At 45.8% G+C, this 8,949-nt stretch overlaps 1 long non-coding RNA gene across 1 annotated transcript; it reads right to left on the bottom strand.

The window, feature by feature from the left end:
* Positions 1 to 7,479: 7,479 nt before the first annotated feature.
* On the bottom strand, positions 7,480 to 8,471 carry LOC310795551. Its single transcript, XR_014553625.1, has 3 exons — positions 8,179 to 8,471; positions 7,795 to 7,948; positions 7,480 to 7,655 (listed from the first exon to the last, which is right to left on the bottom strand). It is a non-coding gene; the product is annotated as an uncharacterized lncRNA (long non-coding RNA).
* Between the last annotated feature and the right edge of the window lie 478 nt (positions 8,472 to 8,949).

Genomic DNA, 8,949 nt, shown 5'->3' with positions numbered 1-8,949 from the left:
TCCCCAAACGAGACCTGTAACCCCTGCACTGCCTATCCATCCCGCAGTTTAACCCACCCCTTACTAATATAGACTTCTTGGTTATTATTAGCCGATCCTACTATGAGGAGCAGCTATAACGAACAACGTAAACCGCACACAGTATTACCCGTAGCTCCGTTCAGAAAACGGATAAGTAGGTTTTAAACCGTTCTAAAGTGTCACTCACCCCTTTAACGGGTCGTAAATGCTCTCTCCTAGAGCCACAAGCCCGGCGCTCACGGCTGTAAATGTAATTTAAGCATATTTATCTGTTTAGTACTTCTGAATTAGCCAAGTTATACCTTTAGGCTATTATTAACACTCCAGCATAAACCAATTAAATTAGAGGGGGAGGGCTGTACTTTCACAGAGGGGGAATGCTCTGCCATCATAAATGATAATTAACATTACACTATATAGGTGTGTCAACCTGGTGCAAAGAACCTATGCCCATAGACTACAGAATAAAAATAAATAAAAATGAAAATGAAAATAAAATATATATTCCCTGAAATGGTGAAAATGTCAACGAGTGTAGTCTATCACCAATTTTCACTGAGGGGAAGCATTACCCTCACAAAGTGCGTCTATTTAGCTCAAAACAGGTCCATAGTTTCTATAAAAATAAAAAAATATATATATTTCCCCAAAATTACCGCAGAGTGAAAGAACCATCAAGTTTGGAATTGTTCATCCGTCAATGGCACAATAAAGATTCAGCATTTCAGCGAGTGTCAAACATAGCCGTCGCTTACTATGGCATATGTGCATCTTTGCAGGTGAGAACAGGGCAGATTGCAGAATCCACTTCAGACGAGCACCACACAACGCCCCACTCCCTTCTCCTCTCAGCCGTGGCTGCATTATAGTGTGTGTCACCCCTAGACTAGCGCAGCTTATGATCAAAGACTATATAAAAAAAAAATATATATATATATATATCAATAATAATGAAAATAATAACAAAAAACATATACATATATAAATATATATTATTATTTCAATTATCATTATCATTACTATTATTTTTTAACTATTATTTTTTTATTCCTGACATGCCTGTGATAATATCAATAACGTCTATAATGTCATTACCAAGCTTGAGATTTTCCATCCAGAGCATTATAGTTCCCTCCCGTTATGTTATCCATTCCAGCTGGAGTGAAATCAAGTTGTCCTGGAAGGGTGTCTATCAGCCCACTTACTGACGTTTATCCAGGTCTTGAAGAAAAGCTTCAACTTCTCCGGGGGTTTCCATCATATGTCGCCGTCCACCATGGAAGATGCTCATCCTTGCAGGAAATATCAGGCCAAATTCCACATTTCGAGAGCGCAGCGCTCGTTTCACGGTATCATACCTCTTCCTCTTCTCCACCACCTCCGCCGAATAGTCGGGAAAAAACATAACGTGGTGATTTTCAAACATCACCTTCTCCTTGGCTCGGGCCGCTCTCATCACACGGGTCTTGTCCTGGAAGTTTAGGAACTTCATGATCAGCGCCCTGGGTCTAGCAGCGGGGCCCATCATGTTACGCTGGCCAATTCGGTGAGCTCGCTCTATTTTCACTGGAGTGGGAAAGTGTTCAAGGCCCAGCATTTCTGGAAGCCATTTCTGTAAGAAGGATTCTGCGTCTTTACCTTCTGTCTGCTCCGGGAGCCCAATCACACGGAGATTGGATCGTCTGCTGCGATTTTCGAGATCCTCGCATTTCTCGGTGAGCGTTTTAACCACCTTTAGCATTTTACCCAACTTTTCGTCCATCACTGGGGGCGGCTTTAGCTCAGGAGGTAGAGCGGGTCGGCCAATGACGCAAGGGTTGGCGGTTCGATCCCCGCTCCCTCCCAGCTGCTGTCGTTGTGTCCTTGGGCAAGACACTTAACCCTCCTTGCTCCCGTTGGTGTGTAGGCACCCTGCGTGGTAGCCTGCCGCCATTGGTGTATGAATGGGTGAATGTAGACTACCTACTGATTGTAAAGCGCTTTGGATAAAAGCGCTATATAAATGCAGACCATTTACCATTTACCATTTACCATTCACTGCCACTGTATCTTCTGTCACGCCTATGCGAGTTTCGGCCGTATCCAGTCTTCCTGCATATGAACTTAGGTCTTGTTTAATATCACGTATGGCAGTCAAGACCTCGCCGTGTCGGGCATTTACTTTTCAGAGAGTTAATCGCTGTTAGTATCTCTTGGTTCTCGCTAACGCTAGTTGGGCTAGAGTTAGCTTTAGCATTAGCCTCCCCGGTAGCCATCTTAGCTTTGTGAGCTTGTCTTGTAAGTAGCAGACTTGTTTGTTCTCCAGCGTTTTCAGTTTTTGTTTTGGATGTTTTCTTTCGGTGGCCTCTTTTTGACATCGTCTTATCCCATAATCTAGGGTGTTCTGGTGGTGTCTCGATATATAAGAACGGGATAAAATTATTATATTGCTCGGAGCGAAAGGACTTGCGACCGCTCAGATGTCCGCCATAACCGGAAGTCGGGAAGGGCAGACTTACTTGTAGGGGCAGGCTTGGGCGGATCTGCCGACAGTGTGTCGCCAGTGTATGAGGGGACATACGTGGCACGGACACGACACAAATGATGACTCTTCTGGACCAGTTGCGGCCCATCCATAAGATTAGAAACACGGATCTTTCCTGCCACGCCCCGTAGCAAGGCCGGAGCAGGCCATTGGTGGGCGCCTGCCTGGTCACATAAGGCATCAACATGTGGCTCAACGGCCAGCTCACTGTCCATTTCACACAGTTCTGGTGGCAAATCCAGCTCAATGTATTCTCCCGGCCACACAATAGATTTAGTTGGTGCGCGAAGCACATGTGCACGTCGCACTGCATGTCTGTCCATAGGTGTGCAGTAGGTGCCGTAGCGGTAGACGTCTTCCCCCAAGCAGACCTGGTGTTTGGCTGGCCTGATGGAGACGTCATTCTTTTCCATAAACGGAATCCCAGCGAGAATGTCAGAATCGAGATCCTCCACGACAAGCCCCTCAAAGTAGAGCTTGTGACCATCTCTTTGAAAATATGTCCGTGTCTCCCCCAATACCTTCAACAGGGATGAGCCATCTGCCTGATGAGCCGACTGTGTGCTGCCTGTAACGGTGATACCCAGTCGGGTTGCGTATGAGGCCTTCATCATGTTCCCCGTTGCACCACTGTCAATGGTGAGCCGCACAGGAAGGTGATCCTGGAAGGCGTCGAGGTATGGGAACTGTTTAACTCATTCACCGCCAATGACGTCTTTGACGTGTTATCAGAAATAGCCCTCCCCGCCAATGACGTGTTTGACGTGTTTTTGTTTTTATTGGTGCAGCGCCTGCAGCAAACACTTGCCCAGCCTGTGACACAGACACAGGTCCCTGCCTTCAAAGGGTAGCCGACAGCACGCGATCAAACACATACCGCAGCTGTTGTTTTGAAATTGAGCAAGAGGAAAAGCAGCAAAACGGGTAACGCTTCCTTGTGCAGACAGGAGAAACGCCATTGAAACGCCCTCGGCGCGCTGCACGAGCTGGAGTCGCCTTCCTCTGTGCCAGCCAGGAGAAAACGGGAGAAAGTAATCAAGAGATGTGTTTGATCATCGGAGGAATGAGGAAATGATCGATCAGTTTGCGAGGGCGGTGAGGACGTGTTGAATAGCCGAGGGGAAAACGGGAACGATCATAGATATGACAGGGAGACATGGACGAGGACGGGTGTACCAGAACAAATCAAAATAAACACAGGAACAGCTAGGCAGCAGCGGGCAGAAGGCAGTCACAGCAGCCCGCTGTCCTTCTCAAGAGCTCTTCAGTTGGTTCATGAAATCGCTGGGCTGCGTGCCCTCCAGTGTTGCTCCTGGCCAATCCCAGCGCCACAGGGCGTGGTTATTGCTTATCCTATGTGGGGTTAGAAATCTAAAAGGGCGATCGTGTGTGTGTGTGTGTGTGTGTGTGTGTGTGTGTGTGTGTGTGTGTGTGTGTGTGTGTGTGTGTCTGTCTGTCTGTCTGTCTGTCTGTCTGTCTGTCTGTCGGTGTGTCTGTCTGTCTGTCTGTCTGTCTGTCTGTCTGTCTGTCTGTCTGCACACTCACTCACACCGAGTAAACTGTATTGTTGAATGTAAAAAAAAAGCACTTCATGTGTATATATATATATATATATATATTTTTTTTTTGTCATTTGTGTCCTAACGAATAATATTTACATGTCTGATGTCAATACAGTTCAAAATAAAAGAATTGAGAGTGAGTTATGCCTGAGATTGTGCCCTTTTACAAAAATTGCCTTTTCTCCTGTTTATTTTCTCTAGGAGACCTTCTGGGGGAAAACAGGGTGTATATAAATGGCTATAAGTAGAGTACAGAACATGCTAAAAGCTCACTTTTTTTTTCCTGGTGAACCCAGAGACGTACATCTTCATTTTGAGGTATTGCAAATCACTCTGGTGCTAATAGATAATTTACTGTGGGTCTTGAAAGATGACCAACAATTATGAAAATCTTTGGCCTGTGCTAAATATTGGCAGTCCTAAACTGGCCCTGAATGAGTTAATGAGCACACGCTGTACTGCAGTGGACATCGTTGCTTCACCGGCAGCGCCATCATCTGACTCGCTGTCTGCCTCGCCGTGCTCACCCACCACCTGGCGTGTCTTTGCCAGATACATTCTGTCTTGGGGGGGCAGGAATGAGCATTTACTGAGGAAGTGATCATCTGACCTCCCACCTCCCTTACAGAGGGGGCACGCCTTCCTCGTCCGGGCGGGATACGCCTGCCGGGCGGGATACGCTTGCTTTGACTTAGGGAGCACAGACACGGCCGCACGCATAGCCCTGGCATCCTCTGAGGTCTGCAATTCATCCAGTAACGATCCAAGAGCCTGTGAGATTTCCGGCTTAATGGATGCTAACGTGCGGGACCGCAGCTCCGTGCCGTATCGCTGTTTGATGAGTTTTGGTAACTCATGTATGAGGCGGAGCCACGTGAGCACAACAAAGTTCTCCAAAGAGGGTGTTAACTCCTCATCCTCAGTCACAGTAGCTCCCATGTGGCTGATGCCAGCATCTTTGCTCAGTAAATTGTCCTCCATGAAGGCCATTAGACGCTGATACAAATCCTCCGGTCTCTCATTAGGCTCCAACTTAATAGCAGCAAAGTCAATGAAATGGGCACCTGTGCACTGAAAGCCATAGTGCAGGCGGATAGACTTCCATATAATGTCAATGGATGTGGAGTTTCTCACTATGCTGTGACGGGAGATCACGGGACAATAATTGGCTATTTGTCCCAGCATTAGCTCCAACATGCTCACCTTCTGTTCCCTTGTGCGGCGCCGTGCAGCGGCGACGGCCTCACCATCATTAGTGAAGCCCCTGTGTGGAGATGCTCTAGACTTCTTCTCCCAAACCACACCGTCAATCAGGAACGGGGCAAACTCTTGGTCGAGCGACAGCGTATACAGAAGATTCTGACGCCAGTTTTCAAAGGAATTCACAGTCTCAATTTTGGTTAAGCACCACTGCTTCGGGGCTCTGTGTGAACTCGCCATACTGCTCACTTAATCCAGTCGCGTTCTGACGGTAGAATAAAATCCACAGAGTGACTCTTTTTGAAGGAATATCCACTGAACTCCGAGTGTAATCCGTCTTCGGGTTTCCACGTGAGTATGGTAAACGCTGCCACCACGCCAGTTTAGGTAGATACTTATCAATGAATCACAAAACGCAACTGTGTGCAGCAGTAACTGTGTTTAGTGAAAGACAAACACGGAGGGAATACAGACAGGCAAAATGGCCGACCAACAACTTAGACACATGGTTTACACGACCAATAGCATAACAGAACGGAACTGACGTTCACGTCACATGGTTGCCATAACAACCAACAACAACATTCCTGGCGCTAAGGAGCCCTAATTTAGTTCACATTGTGGCAATGGACCCCCATATGATGAGATTTGGTCTCTCAGATGCAAATCTGTTTTTTTTTTGTTTTTTTTAATGTAGCCTAGATATGATTTTGTCCAGAATTCCATATACCGGTATATTAGGTTGAGAGACAACAGAGAATGGAATCCTCTCAAGGACCACTGGTGGTCTTCTGTGGCCGACATTCAGAATTACTCAACCACTTGATTGTGCTGAGAGAGAGAGAGAGAGAGAGGAGGAGGGAGGGAGGGAGGGGTTATTGTGTGTTTGCAGCAGCTCCGAGCATGGGCCCCCGCACCAAAGTGAGCCTCCCCTCACACAGCAACCTTCATCCCCGCCGTCATTTCCGCAAACAAATCTCATCGCAGTTTAGGGCACATGTAAAATATAATGCTATACTACGACGTGACAACGTGACAAAGCTGCTCTAAACACATCGGCTACTATAATATATTTCCCTGCATCTCATACTGAGATTAGATCGGTATTAAGTTTGGACAGACTCAATGGATTGAGCCGAGGAGGAGGAGGAGGGAGCTCTGCAGCTCTGCGGATGAGCTCTGCCCTGCGCTGCGCCCGAGAGGAAAAATCAGAGGTGCAGTAACTTTTAACAAGAATCACGAAAAGCCCCCAAACGAAAATTAAAACGGATTTCATGGCGCGGTATATGGCAAGTTGGACGAGGGAATGACGTGGAGAAATCTCGCATTGTGATTACATGAGCGTGAGAGCGGGGCGTTTGTCCTGACTATTGTGCTGTGCTGCGGTCTCCCGTCACTACTCTCTTTTAACGATACTTAGATAGACTACATGGGAGTCAATGGAGTGAATTTCTAGTTTGCCACTGAATGACAAAATTGATATAACTTTCAACCATTTTGAGCAACGCTGTTTCCATACAGGCCAGCAGCGTTGGCTAGTTGTTGATATTTATAAAGATATTGCAGCTCTCATATAAATTATTTTCGAGGCGGTGGGCAAACTGTAATGGTGTCGATTTTCGGGGGAAAATCCTGAGCTGAGCACAGCCAAAGAGTATAGTATAGACAAGAGGATACGTCATTTCTTGGTTTTTCCCATGGTTTTTTTCAAATCACCGTTTTGTTGCATATCTGGGGGGTAAGTCCCCCTTTAAGTCAATCAGAAAATCAGCTTTTTATCATCTTAAAAATATAGCAAGAATTAGAGGCTACATGTCCAGACAGGATCTAGAAAAACTAATTCACGCCTTCATCTATAGTAGGTTAGACTTAGGGTTGGGTACCGTTCACATTTGAATCGATACCGGTACGGTACCGGTACCTGGAATTCGGTACGGTACCAAAAACGGTACCTTTTTCGATACTTTTTTGAGTAAAAAAAAAAAAAATTTTTTTTTTTTTTTTTTTGCAACAACAAAAATGTACAGTTGTAAAACAAATAAGTCCAAACTTCTCAATTTCAACATTGTTCTTTATTTAGATTTTTTTTTGTTTAGCAGCAGCACCCAACAAAATAAAACCCCTCCCTCCCTCCCTCTTCCCTCCCAAACCAAGAGTTTACTTGTCGCAGGTAATGGTCTTGTGCCACACTGCTCCATCCATCAGCGGTCACTGCAATATGGTCAACTGCCCTGAGTTCCTCCTTCACATTCTTCTTCTCAACACGATACCAAGCTGGGATAAGTGTGTTTGTGAGAAGGTCTCTGGAGGGAGGGGAGTATTTTGGGTTCAGGGTCCCTGTCATCTCCCTATATATAGACAATAAAAATAACTATTGTTAGTAACTTAGCTTACTCTATGAATATCACACACACACACACACACACACACACACACACACACACACACACACATTATCACCCATTTATACATAAATAAATAATTTACCTGAACCATGGAGACTCCACCGTTGCGAAGGGCAACATGCCTTTTACAATGAAGGCAGTCACTGCCCTGTGGCACTCATTTACTTTCTGCCGGGGTAAAGCTGCTTTCTTCGCCAGGGTGAAGGGTGTCTCCTGTGCGACTCTCACACGGTGGCCTAGCAAAGAAAGCAAGAGTGTAACGTTGAACGTCTCACGGTGACACGAACTGAGGATAATAATAACGTTAGCAACGCTAGTTACGCTACTAAACATGCTAAGCTATAAGCTACAACTATCCAGCTAACGTTACGATTTCAGAGGGCAGCCCGTCTGAAATCGTAACGTTAACGTTAACGTTAAATACACGTTAACGTGTATTTAACGTTAGCTAATTAAATGACGTTACCTGATGTTGAAGAAGTCGACGCCTCACTTGTGACACTTGAAGTTTCGTCGTCGTCGTTGTCCGTTTCAGCTAACGAAGCAGAGGAGCTGCTGGCTGTAGGTGCTTTGCTGCTGGTGGATGCAGCGTCCACCCTCAGGCTATCGAACACTTTACAGTCTTCCGCATTTAAAAAGATTTTATGCTTGACCAAGTGTTTCCTCAAGTTAGAGGTGTTCCCCTGGCCAGCTTTGCACTTCGCATCGCAAATGTTACAGCGAGCGTTGTCTGAGTCTATCTTTGTGAAGTGGACCGCAAGCGAGAAGCCATCTTCTTCTCTTCAGCTTGTTTTGGCAGTGACGTGATGACGTAACCCACCCTCGTGTGTGTTGCCTTCAAGTTTGCGTCGGAATTTCTATCTCGCTCGCTGTCTTTGTATCACTGAGATGCGTTCAAGTACCGACATTTTTAAATTATAATAGAAAAAAGAAAAAGTACCGAAATGAGGTACCGTTTCATGTCATGTGAACTGATACTCGGTAGTACCGCCCACTTTCGGTCGGTGCCTGTAAAAGTACCGAGTTCGGTACCCATCCCTAGTTAGACTACTGCAATAGCCTTTTCTCTGGTCTCTCCAAAAAAAGAACTTAGGCAACTTCAGCTCATTCAGAATGCTGCTGCTAGAGTTCTAACGAAGACTAAGAAAGCTGATCATATCACTCCAGTTCTTAAGTCCTTACACTGGTTGCCAGTGTGAATAGATTTTAAAATTCTGTTATTAGTCTATAAATCACT

Source organism: Poromitra crassiceps (assembly GCF_964638095.1).
Source record: "Poromitra crassiceps genome assembly, chromosome: 21".
Taxonomy (NCBI): domain Eukaryota; kingdom Metazoa; phylum Chordata; class Actinopteri; order Beryciformes; family Melamphaidae; genus Poromitra; species Poromitra crassiceps.
Note: the sequence above shows the minus strand (reverse complement) of the source record. Positions and strands in the feature narration are given on the sequence as shown.